This window comes from Anomaloglossus baeobatrachus, chromosome 2 (genome assembly GCF_048569485.1).
Source record: "Anomaloglossus baeobatrachus isolate aAnoBae1 chromosome 2, aAnoBae1.hap1, whole genome shotgun sequence".
Taxonomy (NCBI): Eukaryota; Metazoa; Chordata; class Amphibia; order Anura; family Aromobatidae; genus Anomaloglossus; species Anomaloglossus baeobatrachus.
Window position 1 is genome coordinate 91379829 of NC_134354.1, and position 17323 is coordinate 91397151.

General features: G+C 43.6%; 1 protein-coding gene across 1 annotated transcript in view; it reads right to left on the minus strand.

Annotated features, from left to right (window-relative positions):
- The window catches only part of VEGFD (vascular endothelial growth factor D), a 134216-nt gene that overhangs the window by 90831 nt on the left and 26062 nt on the right, over nt 1-17323 (minus strand). The gene's annotated exons all lie outside the window — the stretch shown is intronic.

The following is a 17323-nucleotide window of genomic DNA, read 5'->3' on the forward strand; positions in this document are numbered from 1 at the left end:
GCTGTCTGCTCTCCTGCATACACTAGTTCTGCAGCTGTCTGCTCTCCTGCATACAATGAACATTTTGAAGAAGGAAATGACATCAGACCTTTTTTTTTTTTTTCATCAACAATCTTTAATGGCATTGTGCACTGATTAAAAACGCAGTGAGCAAAACCGCAGCAAAAACGCATCAAATCGCGGTAAAAACGCATGCGTTTTTGACGCGTTTTTTAGCCGCGGGTGCGTTTTTTGAGACAAAAATGCACATAAAAACGCAGCGTGAAAAAAAACGCCTAGTGCGCACATACCCTATGAAGAGGTAAATGTGATGTCATCAGACGATCTACAATACAGGGTGCATCCACTTCTGCTTATTTTATACAGATTTGTACACTTGATCCACTTTGGTCCTTCATACTTGTGTCGGGTTTACATTGCCATTCTCATTCCAGTGATTTCAGCAAATTGTAAACTTTGCTGGGTCTGTGTACAACTCCATACACGTTTCCTGCAGAACCTCTTTGCCATTAAAACTAGCGCTCTCTCACACCACTAAATGTGCAAGACTAGTGCATGCTGCAATTTCTTCTCCCCTGAAGTCTGTGTGAAAATTTACTAATCTCACTTTTAAACACAAGTATACAGACAAGGATTGTGTAAACGTAACCCTTCCACTAATACAGTCATGTAATGGGTATAAAGCACTATAATATTCTGCATTAAAGGGAATCTGTCATCAGGATTTTGCTATGTACTCTGCGATCAGCATGATGTAGGGGTTGAGATACTAATTCCTGCAATGTATCACTTACTGGGCTGTGTGTTGCAGTTTCAAGAAAATCAGTGTTTTTTCAGAAGGAGATTATCATTAAATACTAGGTGTCTTGTGGGTTTTAGTCGAGCTATTATGTGTAACCACACCCCCACCACTGAGCAGCTTTCTGTCAATGTACAGTGTACAAAGAAAGCAGCCAATCAGTAATGTGGGCAGGGTTATACAGGACTGCTCTGCAGCAGAGAAAAAAGTGATCATCTAACAAAATGACAGTAAGCAGCTACATCACTGAAATCAGTTACTCTGTCTCTACATGAGTGGTCAATATAAAGGACTGGCACATGACTTATTCCAGGGGTCTTAAACTCGGCTGGGTGTATGGGCCGCACAGAGGAAAAAAAAATAATTTGGGGGGCCGCATTCTTTGCAGGGCAAAGTGACATTTTTATTGGTACCATATATAATATAATTTTTTTTTTTACACACCTTTGGATCACTGATTTTGAACATTTTCACTTGTTTATTATAGCAAACGTGCACATTCTTTGTTTAAATATAAAAAAAGTATATATATTTTTTTTACATTTTATTCCTTTCTTGTAACTAATAGTCTTACAATTAGCACTATATAGAAATTTTGACCAACATCTTTTAGTAGTGTTCCCCATCTTGTTGTAACGTGCCCATCCTTGTCTCCTTGTAGTATTGTGCCCCATCCTAGTCCCATCCCACAGTAATGTGCTCATCCTTGTCCCCATCCTAAAGTAATGTTCCACATCCTTGTCCCCATCTTGTAGTAATGTGCCTCATCCTTGTCCCCATGTTATAGTAATGTGCCCATCCTTATCCCCATCCTATAGTAATGTCCCCAGCCTTGTCCCCATCTTATCGGAATGTGCCCATCCTGTACTAATGTGCCCATCCTTATCCCCATCCTATATTAATGTCCCCAGCCTTGCCCCCATCTTATGGTAATGTGCCCATCCTGTAATAATGTGTTCATCCTTGTCCCCATCCTATAGTAATGTCCCCAATCTATAGTAATGTGTCCATCCTTGTCCCCCATCTTATAGTAATGTTCCCCATCCTTGTCCCCTTGAAGCAATGTCCCCATTCTAGAGTACTGTCCCATCCTATAGTAATGTCCCCATTCTATAGTAATGTGCCCATCTATAGTAATGTGCCAACCTTGTCCCCATCCTATAGTAATGTTCCCAGCATTATCCCTATTCTATAGTAATATATCCCATCCTTGTCCCCTTGTAGTAATGTCCCTATCCTGTAGTACTGTGCCCATCCTAGTCCCCATCCTATAGTAATGTTCTCACCTTGTCCCCATCCTATAGTAATGTCCCCAGCCTTGTCCCCATTCTATAGTAATAATGTCTCCATCCAATAGTATTGTGCCCATTCTTGTAATGTCCCCATCCTATACTAATGTCCCCAGCCTTATCCCCATCCCATAGTAATGTGCGCACTTTGTCCCCATCCTGTAGTAATGGTGGGGGGGCAGTGGCTATAACTTAGCGATCGCTCTCCTCAGCTTCCATAGACGCCGGAGTGAAGGTGAGGGGAGTGGTCTCCAGCCCCAGTTCCATAGTGATTGGAGAGATCGGTCACAAGGCCGGTCTCTCCAATCAGAGCTGGGGGCTGGTGAAACAGAGGTCACCCAGCTCCAGCCATGGTTGAAACATGACAGTGGCTGTGATTGGCTGAGCGGCGTTCGTCAGCCAATCACAGCCTCCGTAGGTCCGGGGAGGAGACACCACCCCTCCTGAGGTCAGGCAGAGGTCCCCTCCTCCCCGAATCTAAGGTGTTTGCAAAGCGATTGCTGCCACCGGGGTATGTCATGGGTCCTTAAGTACCAGGGAGCCATGACGTAGCCAGTATGTCATAGGTTGCTAAGGGGTTAATGTGCCGTCCTTCACATACACAAAAAAAAACAAAAAAACCCCACCATTCTTCTCACCTGTCCCGCATTTCCTCGGCTGCCTCATCTCTGCTTCGTGCGGCTCCCAGGCCTGTGCCCCTGTTCACTATCGCGGCGTCAGTGATTTATGTCAGATGATTGTGTTGCCAGCGTGAGAGCGCAGCACTGGCAAAACATTCATCTGACAAAGTGCAGACAGTTGCTGCGGCCCCTGCCACGATAATGAACAGGGGCACGGGCCTGGGGGCCGCACGAAGCAGCCTGAGGAGATGCATGCAGCCCGCGGGCCGTGTGTTTGAGACCCCTGAGACTTATTCCGTCCAAAGAAAATACTAAGGACCAGGGAGCATACACTGCAAGTGGAAGAAAAGCGATTCCGGCACCTAAATAGGAAAGGGTTCTTTACAGTTAGAGCAGTCAAACTGTGGAATGCCCTACCACAAGAGGTAGTAATGGCAGATACTATAACAGCTCTTTAAAAAGGGCTGGATGATTTCCTCAGTGCACACAACAATGTTGGTTATAAGTGATGTAGTGACAAAATGTAGAATTGGTGGAGGAAGGTTGAACAGATGGGCCTAGGTCTTTTTTAAACCTAAGTAACTATGTAACTATGTACAGTCATGGCCAAAAGTTTTGAGAATGACACCAAAATTATATTTTCACATGATCTGTTGCCCTCTGGTTTTTAATTGTGATGTTTACATCACATACAGAAATATAATTGCAATCATATTCTGAGTACCAAAAGGTTATATTGACAGTTAGAATGAGTTAATGCAGCAAGTCAATATTTGCAGTGTTGACCCTTCTTCTTCATGACCTCTGCAATTCTCCCTGGCATGCTCTCAATCAACTTCTGGACCAAATCCTGACTGATAGCTGTCCATTCTTGCATAAGCAATGCTTGCATTTTGCCAGAATTTGTTGGTTTTTGTTTGTCCACCCGTCTCTTGATGATTGCCCACAAGTTCTCAATGGGATTAAGATCTGGGGAGTTTCCAGGCCATGGACCCAAAATCTCTATGTTTTGTTCCACGAGCCATTTAGTGATCACCTTTGCTTTATGGCAAGGTGCTCCATCATGCTGGAAAAGGCATTGTTGGGCGCCAAACTGCTCTAGGACAGTTGGGAGAAGTTGCTCTTGGAGGACATTCTGGTACCATTCTTTATTAATGGCTGTGTTTTTAGGCAAGACTGTGAGTGAGCCGATTCCCTTGGCTGAGAAGCAACCCCACACATGAATCGTTTCAGGATGCTTAACAGTTGGCATGAGACAAGACTGGTGGTAGCGCTCCCCTCTTCTTCTCCTAATAAGCTGTTTTCCAGATGTCCCAAACAATCGAAAAGGGGATTCATCTGAGAAAATTACTTTACCCCAGTCCTCAGCAGTCCACTCCCTGTACCTTTTGCAGAATATCAGTCGGTCCCTGATGTTTTTTCTGGAGAGAAGTGGCTTCTTTGCTGCCCTTCTTGAAACCAGGCCTTGCACAAGCAGTCTCCGCCTCACAGTGCGTACAGAAACACTCACACCAGCCTGCTGCCATTGCTGAGCTAGCTCGGCACTGCTGGTAGTCCGATCCTGCAGCTGAAACAGTTTTAAGATACGGTCCTGGCGTTTGCTGGTCCTTCTTGGGTGCCCTGGAGCCTTTTTGGCAAAAATGGAAGCGCTCTCCTTGAAGTTCTTGATGATGCGATAGATTGTTGACTGAGGTGCAATCTTTGTAGCTGCGATACTCTTCCCTGTTAGGCCATTTTTGTGCAGAGCAATGATGGCTGCACGTGTTTCTTTAGAGATAACCATGGTTAACTGAAAAGAAACAATGATACCAAGCACCAGCCTCCTTTAAAAGTGTCCAGTGGTGTCATTCTTACTTAATCATGACTGATTGATCTCCAGCCCTGTCCTTATCAACACCCACACCTGTGTTAATGGAACAATAAGAACAATCACTAAAACAATGTTAGCTGCTCCTTTTAAGGCAGGAATGCAATGATGTTGAAATGTGTTTTGGGGGTTAAAGTTCATTTTCTTAGCCAATATTGACTTTGCAAGTAATTGCTGTTAAGCTGATCACTCTTTATGACATTCTGGAGTATATGCAAATTGCCATTAGAAAAACTTAAGCAGTAGACTTTGTAAAAATTAATATTTGTAGCATTCTCAAAACTTTTGGCTATGACTGTAATTATACATCATACATCTGCTCTCTGATTACATAGCTATAGCCTCGTGACAGACTCACTTTAACATCACATTGACTTTAGTAGCTCATGAAGACTATCAAACTACTGTATTAACAGACCACGTCCCTATAATCTGCAGTTGGGATCTTTCCCATGGTAGGGTATATCAAACACATTGCGGTTCTCACGCCATTGACAGACAATTAGAGGTTTCCGTCCAAGACGTGACCAGCTAGGTCCGTGCACATTTTGGAAGATGCCATTTTTTATATTTCAGTCATCACAAAACACCACTTATCAGCCTAAAGACATTTTTCCGGTCAGATCATTAACATTTCCTTTTCATGTAAGTTTTGCCAAATATGTTGTAGACAAAATAATCCGGATGAAAGGAGGTGACCTCAGATGTCTCCATACATTCACAGCCACATTCTATGGGATTCATGTCACACATGAAGAACTGCTCTAAACAATTACACATTCTCTACATACTACTGCCACGATGTATCATCGGGTTTTTCTCTTCTGTAAGTTACTTTTCTTTTGTTTGCGTAATGGTATTTGTTACCGTTTTTTCCTCCAAGTGTTCGTGATTCATGCATTTTATGCAAAGTAAAAAATGTTCTTTATTTTTGTCTTTGGCCTCTTTTGTGAAATTATAACGCAAGAGTCACACGTTTTGTAAAATGTAAAAAATTGAACCAAAATATCAGATCTGCATAAATATCTCCAGGAACAAAATGGTAATATATTTACATCAAATCTTGTGACTTTATGAAAACACACAATTAATGAATCAGCAGAAAATATCTGGAACTGCCAAATTTCAGCAATAGTGGCAAACATAAGGAATAACAGACTAAGGCGGGCTTTGCACGTTGCGACATCGCAAGCCGATGCTGCGATGTCGCACGCAATAGTCCCTGCCCCCGTCGCAGGTACGATATCGTGTGATAGCTGGCGTAGCGAAAATTATCGCTACGCCAGCTTCACATGCACTCACCTGCCCTGCGACCGTCGCTCTGGCCGGTGACCCGCCTCCTTCCTAAGGGGGCGGGTCGTGCGGCGTCACAGCGACGTCACACGGCAGGCGGCCAATAGCGGCGGAGGGGCGGAGATGAGCAGGATGTAAACATCCCGCCCACCTCCATCCTTCCGCATAGCTGGTGGAGGCAGGTAAGGAGATGCTCCTCGCTCCTGCGGCTTCACACACAGCGATGTGTGCTGCCGCAGGAACGAGGAACAACATCGTACCTGTCGTGGCATCGGCATTATGGAAATGTTGGTGAATGCAACGATGATACGATAACGACGTTTTTGCACTCGTTCATCGTATCATCTAGCATTTACACACTACGACATCGCAAGTGATGCCGGATGTGCGTCACTTTCGATTTGACCCCACCGACATCGCACCTGCGATGTCGTAGTGTGCAAAGCCGCCCTAAGGCTCTTTCACACGTCCGTGAAAATCATGCACATTTTTCACGGACGTGTCAAAGGTGTGTATTGCCCTCCGTGTGCCGTTTTTATGGCACACGTGTGTTCTCCGTGTGTTATCCGTGATAACACACGGAGAACGGGAGCTTTCTGCTCACCTGTCCCAGGCGTTGCTGTCCGTGGTGCAGATCTTCGGTCTAAGGACCTGCCTCCCCGTTGCTGTTGCTTTTGGCCCACAGTGGAGTGAATATTCAATGATCATAATGAGCGGGGGTTGGAAGCAAGTGACAGCAGCGACAGAGACAGCAGGGCTGGAGAAGGTGAGTATAGAAATTCTTTTTATTTCACAGGCACATATGTTTTCTCCGGTGCGTGTCACACAGATCACATCCATGTGGTCCGTGTGACACTTGTGATGCTGGAGAGAAACGGACATGTCTATGTGTGGAGCACATGGGCATACGTATGCTCCACACGTACACATGGTCTATGGCACAACATGCACGTGAACTTAGACCCATTGATTTTAATGAGTCTACGTGTGCTCGTGTCTCCGACACGTGAGGAAGCGGACCAAACACGTACCGGAGACACAGACGTGTGAAGGGGGCCTTAGGCTGAGTTCACACGTTCTGTAATCATCTGTTAGATCGGATCCTGCCGAGATCTGTTGGGAAAAATGTTCTGCAAACACAACTACTTTGTCTGTTGTTAAATAACTGATGTCTGCCGGGTCCTTTATTTTAACATTGGAGTTTATGGAGAACGGATTCGTTAACTGATTTGGCCATCCAATTTTCTAGCATTTGTAATGGATCCAATTTTTTGTTACAGGATCTGTTACAAATGGGAGATAAATATCAATCCATTAACAGATCCGTTCTTCACAGACTTCAATGTTACAAAAACAGATCCGGCAGAAATAATTTGCCAGCAGATCTCTGCAGGATCCATTCTAATGGATGATTACAGGACATGTGAATTTAGCCTAACATAAAAAAAGATGCAAATTAAAAGAAGAATTAGGCACAAATAAAAATAGAGGTGAAAAAACCCCCAAAACCTTTCAGAAAACAGGCACAAATGTAGTAATGAATAGGGTCCTATATATTTATATGTTTAATTTCATATGTTAAAATGACCCTATCAACTGATACAAGCTGTCCATACCACGGGCAGCATGAATCTGAGTTTGGCTGCATAACCAGGTATATTGTTCTATATTGTTCTCTCAGAGAGTAAAGGAGAGAGGTGTTCATTTGCTGCGCCGAAGAGATCACTTCAGTGGATGTTCAGATTAATGCCACTTTATTAATCATATAGGTCAACGCGTTTCTGGAGCATCTGCCCCCTTCATCAGGACCATCAAGAACAAGAAAACATTAAATCTGTCCCAATCGGACAGAGACATACATTATATAGTATACATGACGTCATCAAAGGAAAAAAACAGGCGGGAAGCACAGCCACGCTGTCAAACGTGATGTACTTCAGCTAGCCTACCCAATTAAAAAAAAGAAATAACATGTGTAGCCCATCAGAAGGCAGTACCGATGTGATCACACCACCACCATCTGAACCAATTGAAATTGAGAAAAATATATAGATAGGTCAAAACCTTAGTAAAATATAATTGTGAACACACCATTCCCTAAGTGTGCAGTTTGAGATTTCATGTGCAAAAGCCGTATATACCACAATATTAATGTATCTAAACTCGATGTGACAGCACAAAGTAGAGAGGTACACGAACTCTGGAAGCACTCAGTCTGCAGATCCCACTACGACAGGGATATACCGACTGAGCTAATGCTGCCACCCGAGCGTGTGTATCCCTTTCATTGAAAACGTGTTCCATGTAGCCAGTGAAAGTGTATTTGTGAATGGGTATGCAGGAGCATGAAAACCCGCTTCAGATCAGTAGACCAAGCAGGGTTCACGGAAGGACAGGAGCGTGGGAAAAAATCAAAGGACGCATGCGTCAGTGATATGGATCCAGATCTATCTTGGGTTCACTGGAGGGCGAGACCGTGGGAAAAAACTAGGTGCGCATGCGTTAGAGTGAAAATAATAGAACCTTTTCACCCATCATGAGAATCCAAGCAGACACATTGAATAAGTGTAAAGGGGTATCCGAAAGTCCCTAGAGAGAGTGCGTTCATCTCAATCTGAGCCAATAAAGTGAAAAGAGAAAGATGTGGACCCCCGGGGATACCACAAACTCCTGTGTAGCAATGATTTATAGTGAAATCAAGGAATGGAGCAAACAGACAATCACCGATAAAGATATAAAAGGGAGCCCATGAATCTTTAGAGGATCCTCACTAATAAAACAGAATATCTCGACAAACAGAGTGATATGTCGAAATAAAAATCCACATGTAAAAAATACATATATATATACACATAGAAATATAATTATATACTACCTCCAACACAAATATATTAAAAAAAACATGATAAGTCCATGATAAAACCAGGTCCATGTGACGGTATAATCTCATAAAAAAACGCATAAATATAATTTAAAATCATCATAAGAGTAACATAATATCATAACAATAAAAAATTAATATATTAAATAATAGTTAATGAATGGTAAAAATGTATATATAATAATAATAATTTAATAAAACTGGCAATTAAAAATATAGAACTAAAATAGCTTCCTGATCACTCTAGTTAGTATTAATGAAATAAATCAGTAACCTCATTCAGGCCCTGAGGTTTTAAAGTATTCAACTTATATATCCAATATGTTTCTTTTTTGTTTAGGGTATCCATCCTATTAGGAACAAATGGGGGTATTTGTTCGATTGGAGTCACTTTTAGTTTTATTTTCTTGTCATGACATACAGTGGTGTGCCGAGACAATCCATGGAGTAAAAATCCCACCTTAATATTGTGTCTATGGGAATTAATTCTTTTATGTAGGGCTTGAATAGTCCTCCCTATGTATCGTTTGTTGCAGTCACACTCAATTAAATAAATTACATAGTCAGATTGACACGTGAGGTGTCCCTGTATTAAAAATTCCCCACTGTCAGGGAGAGAGCCAAAACTGACTCTTCCATGTTGAATGGACCTGCAACAGAGACAATTCTTAGTCAGACACTTGTACGATCCCATGGGTTTGTCCGTCCCCATAATACAAGGTGGATTCCTAAGTCTACTCGGGGCCAAATGGTTTTTCAGGTTGGCTGCTCTACGGAAAGTGACACCAGGGAGAGCAGGTAACACCCCTTTAAGATAGGGGTCATTTTGTAGTATGGACCAATGCTTCCTTAGAACCCCTTTGATGGCCCCACCATCACAACTAAAAGTCGTCAGGAAATTAGAGGAGAAACTCTCTACACAAAGAGAGTTTCTCCTCTAATTTCCTGACGACTTTTAGTTGTGATGGTGAGGCCATCAAAGGGGTTCTAAGGAAGCATTGGTCCATACTACAAAATGACCCCTATCTTAAAGGGGTGTTACCTGCTCTCCCTGGTGTCACTTTCCGTAGAGCAGCCAACCTGAAAAAACATTTGGCCCCGAGTAGACTTAGGAATCCACCTTGTATTATGGGGACGGACAAACCCATGGGATCGTACAAGTGTCTGACTAAGAATTGTCTCTGTTGCAGGTCCATTCAACATGGAAGAGTCAGTTTTGGCTCTCTCCCTGACAGTGGGGAATTTTTAATACAGGGACACCTCACGTGTCAATCTGACTATGTAATTTATTTAATTGAGTGTGACTGCAACAAACGATACATAGGGAGGACTATTCAAGCCCTACATAAAAGAATTAATTCCCATAGACACAATATTAAGGTGGGATTTTTACTCCATGGATTGTCTCGGCACACCACTGTATGTCATGACAAGAAAATAAAACTAAAAGTGACTCCAATCGAACAAATACCCCCATTTGTTCCTAATAGGATGGATACCCTAAACAAAAAAGAAACATATTGGATATATAAGTTGAATACTTTAAAACCTCAGGGCCTGAATGAGGTTACTGATTTATTTCATTAATACTAACTAGAGTGATCAGGAAGCTATTTTAGTTCTATATTTTTAATTGCCAGTTTTATTAAATTATTATTATTATATATACATTTTTACCATTCATTAACTATTATTTAATATATTAATTTTTTATTGTTATGATATTATGTCACTCTTATGATGATTTTAAATTATATTTATGCGTTTTTTTATGAGATTATACCGTCACATGGACCTGGTTTTATCATGGACTTATCATGTTTTTTTTAATATATTTGTGTTGGAGGTAGTATATAATTATATTTCTATGTGTATATATATATGTATTTTTTACATGTGGATTTTTATTTCAACATATCACTCTGTTTGTCCAGATATTCTGTTTTAATAGTGAGGATCCTCTAAAGATTCATGGGCTCCCTTTTATATCTTTATCGGTGATTGTCTGTTTGCTCCATTCCTTGATTTCACTATAAATCATTGCTACACAGGAGTTTGTGGTATCCCCGGGGGTCCACATCTTTCTCTTTTCACTTTATTGGCTCAGATTGAGATGAACGCACTCTCTCTAGGGACTTTCGGATACCCCTTTACACTTATTCAATGTGTCTGCTTGGATTCTCATGATGGGTGAAAAGGTTCTCTTATTTTCACTCTAACGCATGCGCACCTAGTTTTTTCCCACGGTCTCACCCTCCAGTGAACCCAATATAGATCTGGATCCATATCACTGACGCATGCGTCCTTTGATTTTTTTCCCACGCTCCTGTCCTTCCGTGAACCCTGCTTGGTCTACTGATCTGAAGCGGGTTTTCATGCTCCTGCATACCCATTCACAAATACACTTTCACTGGCTACATGGAACACGTTTTCAATGAAAGGGATACACACGCTCGGGTGGCAGCATTAGCTCAGTCGGTATATCCCTGTCGTAGTGGGATCTGCAGACTGAGTGCTTCCAGAGTTCGTGTACCTCTCTACTTTGTGCTGTCACATCGAGTTTAGATACATTAATATTGTGGTATATACGGCTTTTGCACATGAAATCTCAAACTGCACACTTAGGGAATGGTGTGTTCACAATTATATTTTACTAAGGTTTTGACCTATCTATATATTTTTCTCAATTTCAATTGGTTCAGATGGTGGTGGTGTGATCACATCGGTACTGCCTTCTGATGGGCTACACATGTTATTTCTTTTTTTTAATTGGGTAGGCTAGCTGAAGTACGTCACGTTTGACAGCGTGGCTGTGCTTCCCGCCTGTTTTTTTCCTTTGATGACGTCATGTATACTATATAATGTATGTCTCTGTCCGATTGGGACAGATTTAATGTTTTCTTGTTCTTGATGGTCCTGATGAAGGGGGCAGATGCTCCAGAAACGCGTTGACCTATATGATTAATAAAGTGGCATTAATCTGAACATCCACTGAAGTGATCTCTTCGGCGCAGCAAATGAACACCTCTCTCCTTTACTCTCTGTGATCTGCTGTCTGCTGGTGGCTGCTGCCTGGGATCTACATCACATGCGTTCATAGTAGTTGTGACTCTCACAACTACATTCGGTGAGTATTCTTACTCCCCCCTCCTTACCCCGTACATATTGGGGTAAAACCCTATTTGCGCTTGTTTTTTCCACAGTCCTTTCCACGTGGCTATATTGTTCTCTGAAACACTTCATTTTTTCAGAGAAAGTATAGTATAAAAGATCCGGCCTGGGACTATGGACTATTATGTACACTCCTTTCACATGAAAAGCACCATGGAATTGATGGCGCTATAATAATAATAAATAATAATAATAATAATAATGGACAGACACAAGGCTAGTTCAGCACCACCCCCTGGAGAGCTTCTCTCTGCTCTGCTGCAGTTGAAATGTTTCTTGCCGTGGGAGAGACCTATCAATTATTCCTGCAGTGCTGGGAAACTAAAGGCCGCTTTACACGCTGCGATATCGGTACCGATATCGATAGCGTGGGTACCCGCCCCCATCTGTTGTGCGACATGGGCAAATCGCTGCCCGTGCCGCACAACATTGCCCAGACCCGTCACACTACTTACCTGTCCGGCGACGTCACTGTGACCGGTGAACCGCCTCCTTTCTAAGGGGGCGGTTCGTTCAGCGTCACAGTGACGTCACAGCTGCGTCACTGAACCGCCGCCCAATAGAAGCGGAGGGGCGGAGATGAGCGGGACGTAACATCCCGCCCACCTCCTTCCTTCCGCATAGCGGCCGGGAGGCAGGTAGGAGAGCTTCCTCATTCCTGCGGTGTCACACGGAGCGATGTGTGCTGCCGCAGGAACGAGGAACAACTTCATTACTGCTGCAGTAACGATTTTTGAGAATGGACCCCCATGTCACCGATGAGCGATTTTGCACGTTTTTGCGACGATGCAAAATCGCTCATAGGTGTCACACGCAACGGCATCGCTAATGCAGCCGGATGTGTGTCACAAATTCCGTGACCCCAACGAGTTCGCATTAGCGATGTCGTAGCGTGTAAAGCCCCCTTAAGGGTATGTGCACACAATCAGGACTCACTGCGTTCTGGACACAGCGGGTCCCGACCTGTGGGTCTCACGCAGGAGACCGCAGATGCTTGTATCCATGATCAGGGTTCAGTGTGCTGCGGTCTCTCGCTTGTGTTTTCCCTACGAAGGACGCATTCAAATTTGCAGCAGAAGCTAAACCGCAGGTCAATGTTTGCTGCAGAAAAAACAAGCACAGTGGGCATGCGATTTCTAGAAATCCCATCCACTGTGCTTGTACTGTACAACGCAGCGTCTTGGATGCAGCTGAAGTATGCTGCATCCACAACTCTGCAAACACTGATCATGGGTACGCACCCAACTGTATTTTCTCTGAAGTGCCACAGCATTTCAGAGCCTGTCTGCAATTATGTAGCCACTCTCTGAATCATACTACCCCTGTTTTGGGCACTATGAATCAGCTGACAGATTCCCTTTAAAGGAAACCTATTAGTAAGATCAATTTCTCAACTCTCCTATGCCTATAACATGGGCTTGTAGGTCATAGAAGTTAAAAAAAAATGATATCATTATGATATTTGCGATCCAATATCTTATTCCATGTTTTTCTTATTATGTAATTGAACTGTTAAGATCTATGGGCGGACACAGATCTCACTGAGAATTTGCCTCCAGAGATTATTATAAAAAGAGAGGGGGTGTTACTTGTGTGAGACATGTAGATCAGGAGAGCAGACTATCAATCATTACATGTCTCACACTAATAATGCCTACTTTCACTTAAAATAATCTTTGGAGGCTGATTCTCAGGGAGATCTATGTCCGGGCAATAGGTTTTAACAGCTCATTTACATATTAAGAAAAATATTAATTTAACTGAAATATGGCCTCGCTCACATGAGCGTATGAATCAGACTGCAATGCAAGAAAATCTTGCATTGCACTCGGATCAATGGTAGTCAATGAATTAGAGCAGATGGTCAGTTTTTTCTCATCCAAATTCTGGAAAAGAAAAAAGTTGCAGCATTCTGCGAGGGGATGCCAGAAAGACTCGCCAATTCAAGTCAATGGGTTCGAGAAAAAAACAAATGCCACACGGACAGCAGACGGACCTTCCTAGTGATGTCCATTTTTTATGGATACATTACAATTCTGTAGCATCAGGGGTGGACATTTCATTGGTGCAACCAGTGCGGCAGCACAGGGGCCCAAGAGGATGAGGGGGCTTGTCTAACTCCAAAGCAGATGGAATTGTTCATTATGATGAGTTCTTGGGCTGCAAATGGTCCATATATTGTTCTTGAACAGGGGCCTTTTTCTGTCTGTGTCCACCAGCGTGTAGCATAGAACACTGTAAATGACTGTAAGTGAATAATAGTTGCTGAGAACAAAAACGGATTGCATACGGACGGCACACAGATAACACAGGGATGGCAAGTGAGGAAAAAAATCATCCTACTTTTCTGGATGAAAATAGGACCGATTTGTAATACGCCTGTGTGACATCGGCCTAAAGGCCGGTTTACAGGCAACGACATCGCTAAAGAGATGTCGTTGGGGTCACGGAATTCGTGACGCACATTTGGCCTCGTTAGTGACGTAGTTGCGTGTGACACGCAGGAACGACCGTTAACGAGCGATAATACTCACCATATCATTGCTTTTTGACACACGGCTCTATTCCCAAATATCATTGCTGCTGGAGGTACGATATTGTTCGTCGTTCCTGCGGCAGCTATGTGTGACACCGCAGGAACGAGGAACCACATCATACCTGCAGCCGCACGCAATGAGGAAGGAAGGAGGTGGGCGGGATGTTCGTCCTGCTCATCTCCGCCCCTCCGCTTCTATTGGGCGGCCGCTTAGTGATGTCACTATGACGCCGAATGAATCGGCACCTTAGAAAGGAGGCCGTTTGTCGGTCACAGCAACGTCGCTAAACAGGTAAGTCCGTGTGCCTGTTCATAGCGATGTTGTGCGCCACAGGCAGCGTTTTCACCGTGACGCACAACCGATGGGGGCGGGCACGCACGCTAGCGATATCGGTAACAATATTGCAGCGTGTAAAGCGGCCTTAAGAAATCGGATAACAGATATCGAGGTATCATTTTATAATTTTATTCAACTTTCTATGACCTACATGCCCATAAAGACGGCTCAGGAGGGTTGATCCTGCGCATAACCTATTATTACTGCCTAGGACAGTAATCAGTGATGGCGAACCTGTGGCACTCCAGCTGTTGCAAAACTACAATTCCCATCATGCCTTCACAGCCAAAGCTTTTGCTTTGAATGGCCAGGCATGATGGGAATTGTAGTTTTGCAACAGATGGACTGCCACAGGTTCGCCATCACTAGGTGAATACTCTTGGAAGAGTAAGCCATACAGTAGATACTTTATTGCAGAGCATTCCAAGGGGAAAAATGACAGATTGGTAACTTTTGGGTTGTATTACAACATTATAACAGCTGCACATTCTAGTAAGGGTGCAGATAGACTAATATTGAGGTCACAAAAAAGGAAAAAATGCGTCCTTTTTACAGATCTCTTTTTATAAAATTGCTATGCGATTCTGCCTCCTGGGTTGCACATTTCTGGCCAAATGTTTGAGCGATCAGTGGGGGTCTCACCGTCTCAGGACTTAAAACTCCTACAACCTAAAGAAGAGACTAAAAAAATAAAATATTTCACTATCTTTTACTTACACTTTTAGGACTACAATACAAGGCTAAGGGCGGCTTTGCACGTTGCGACATCGCACGTGCGATGTCGATGGGGTCAAATCGAAAGTGACGCACATCCGGCATCGCAGTCGATATCGCAACGTGTAAAACCTTTTTGATACGATGAACGAGCGCAAAAGCGTCGTTATCGTATCATCGCTGCAGCCTCCGACATTTCCATAATGCCGGTGCAGCGACAGGTGCGATGTTGTTCCTGGCTCCTGCGGCAGCACACATCGCTGTGTATGAAGCCGCAGGAGCGAGGAACTTCACCTTACCTGCCGCCGGCTGCAATGAGAAGGACGGAGGTGGGCGGGATGTTTACATCCTGCTCATCTCCGCCCCTCCTCTTCAATTGGCCGCCTGCCGTGTGACGTCGCTGTGACGCCGCACGACCCGCCCCTTTAGGAAGGAGGCGGGTCGCCGGCCAGAGGGACGTCGCACGGCAGGTATGTGCGTGTGAAACTGCCGTAGAGATAATAATCGCTATGGCAGCTTTCACTAGCTATTGCACGTGCTACGGGGGCGGGGACTATCGCTGCAGCATCGGTAACACATTGTTACCGATGTCGCAGCGTGCAAAGCCCGCCTAAGGGTAAGAGAAAAATACTGACAGCACACGGATGTAATTTATTTATTTCTTTATCCATCCGTGAAAAACACTGATAGCAAAAACGGATACACGGACAGTACACTGATGACACCGGTACCATTTTTTTCACACGTGTTTAATCATGGACGTGTGAATGAGGCCTTATACTATATTAGCAGCGCTGGGGTCCTGGGGTCCTGAGCCCTAGAGGGCTATATGGATCACCGATCAAATCGCTCTTCCATATCTGCTGATCACAGCTATTCAGCTGTAAACCGCAGATATGCTCATTTTCTGCCTCACTCGGCTCCGGGCCGGGTGAAACCGAAAGTAATTCATGTGAGCTACAGGAGTCATCACATGACCCTGTACTACCATGACAACGACCGGAAGTCACGTGATTACGTCACGTGACTTGCGGTCAGTGAGTAAATGTTTACCGGCGATGCAGTTATAATGGAGCTGTCACGTATTGACAGCGCCATTTAAGCAGTTAAAACGACATGAGCAGATAAGGATTCTGAAAATCAGCTAAGATGTGCTCCAATCGCGGCAAGCTGCTAGCAGCAGACCGCGGGCAGTAACACTATGACCGCTAGGACGTAATATTACTGCCCGCGGTCGTTAAGGGGTTAATACATCAGAGCCAAGTGATACGACCTCATCACTTCCACAAACACGCGACGTTCCGCGCCCTGAAAGGGTAGGTAAGGTCTGACTGGCACAATGCAGCACAGACACCTCCTGTCTCCATGGGTGCAGGGAGGCACAGGGAGTGGAACTGAGTTGGTGGTGCAGAAGCCCAGCTTTCCCACAACTCCGACAGGCTGACAGGAACTTTCCACTAGCCCCAGTGGAACAGAATTCTGCCGGTCCGGTAGAGTGCAGTAGACTGAAACCAGTTTCTTGTTCGATATAAGCCTTGTCCATAAACAGGACTATATCAGGCCAGAAACCAGCCCAGGTAGCGTGTAAAACTAAGCCGAACTCACAGACATGGGATTCATGAATTGAGATAAAAGAACAGGCTAAGATTAAATTATATATATATATATATATATATATATATATATATATATATATATATATATATATATATTTATATTTAATTGCCTTAAGGGCACACTAGATAATACACTATATACAAGATGGAATTTAGAGATTATATATGTCAGAGGTACAGTTCCAGATAAGTCGTGGTTA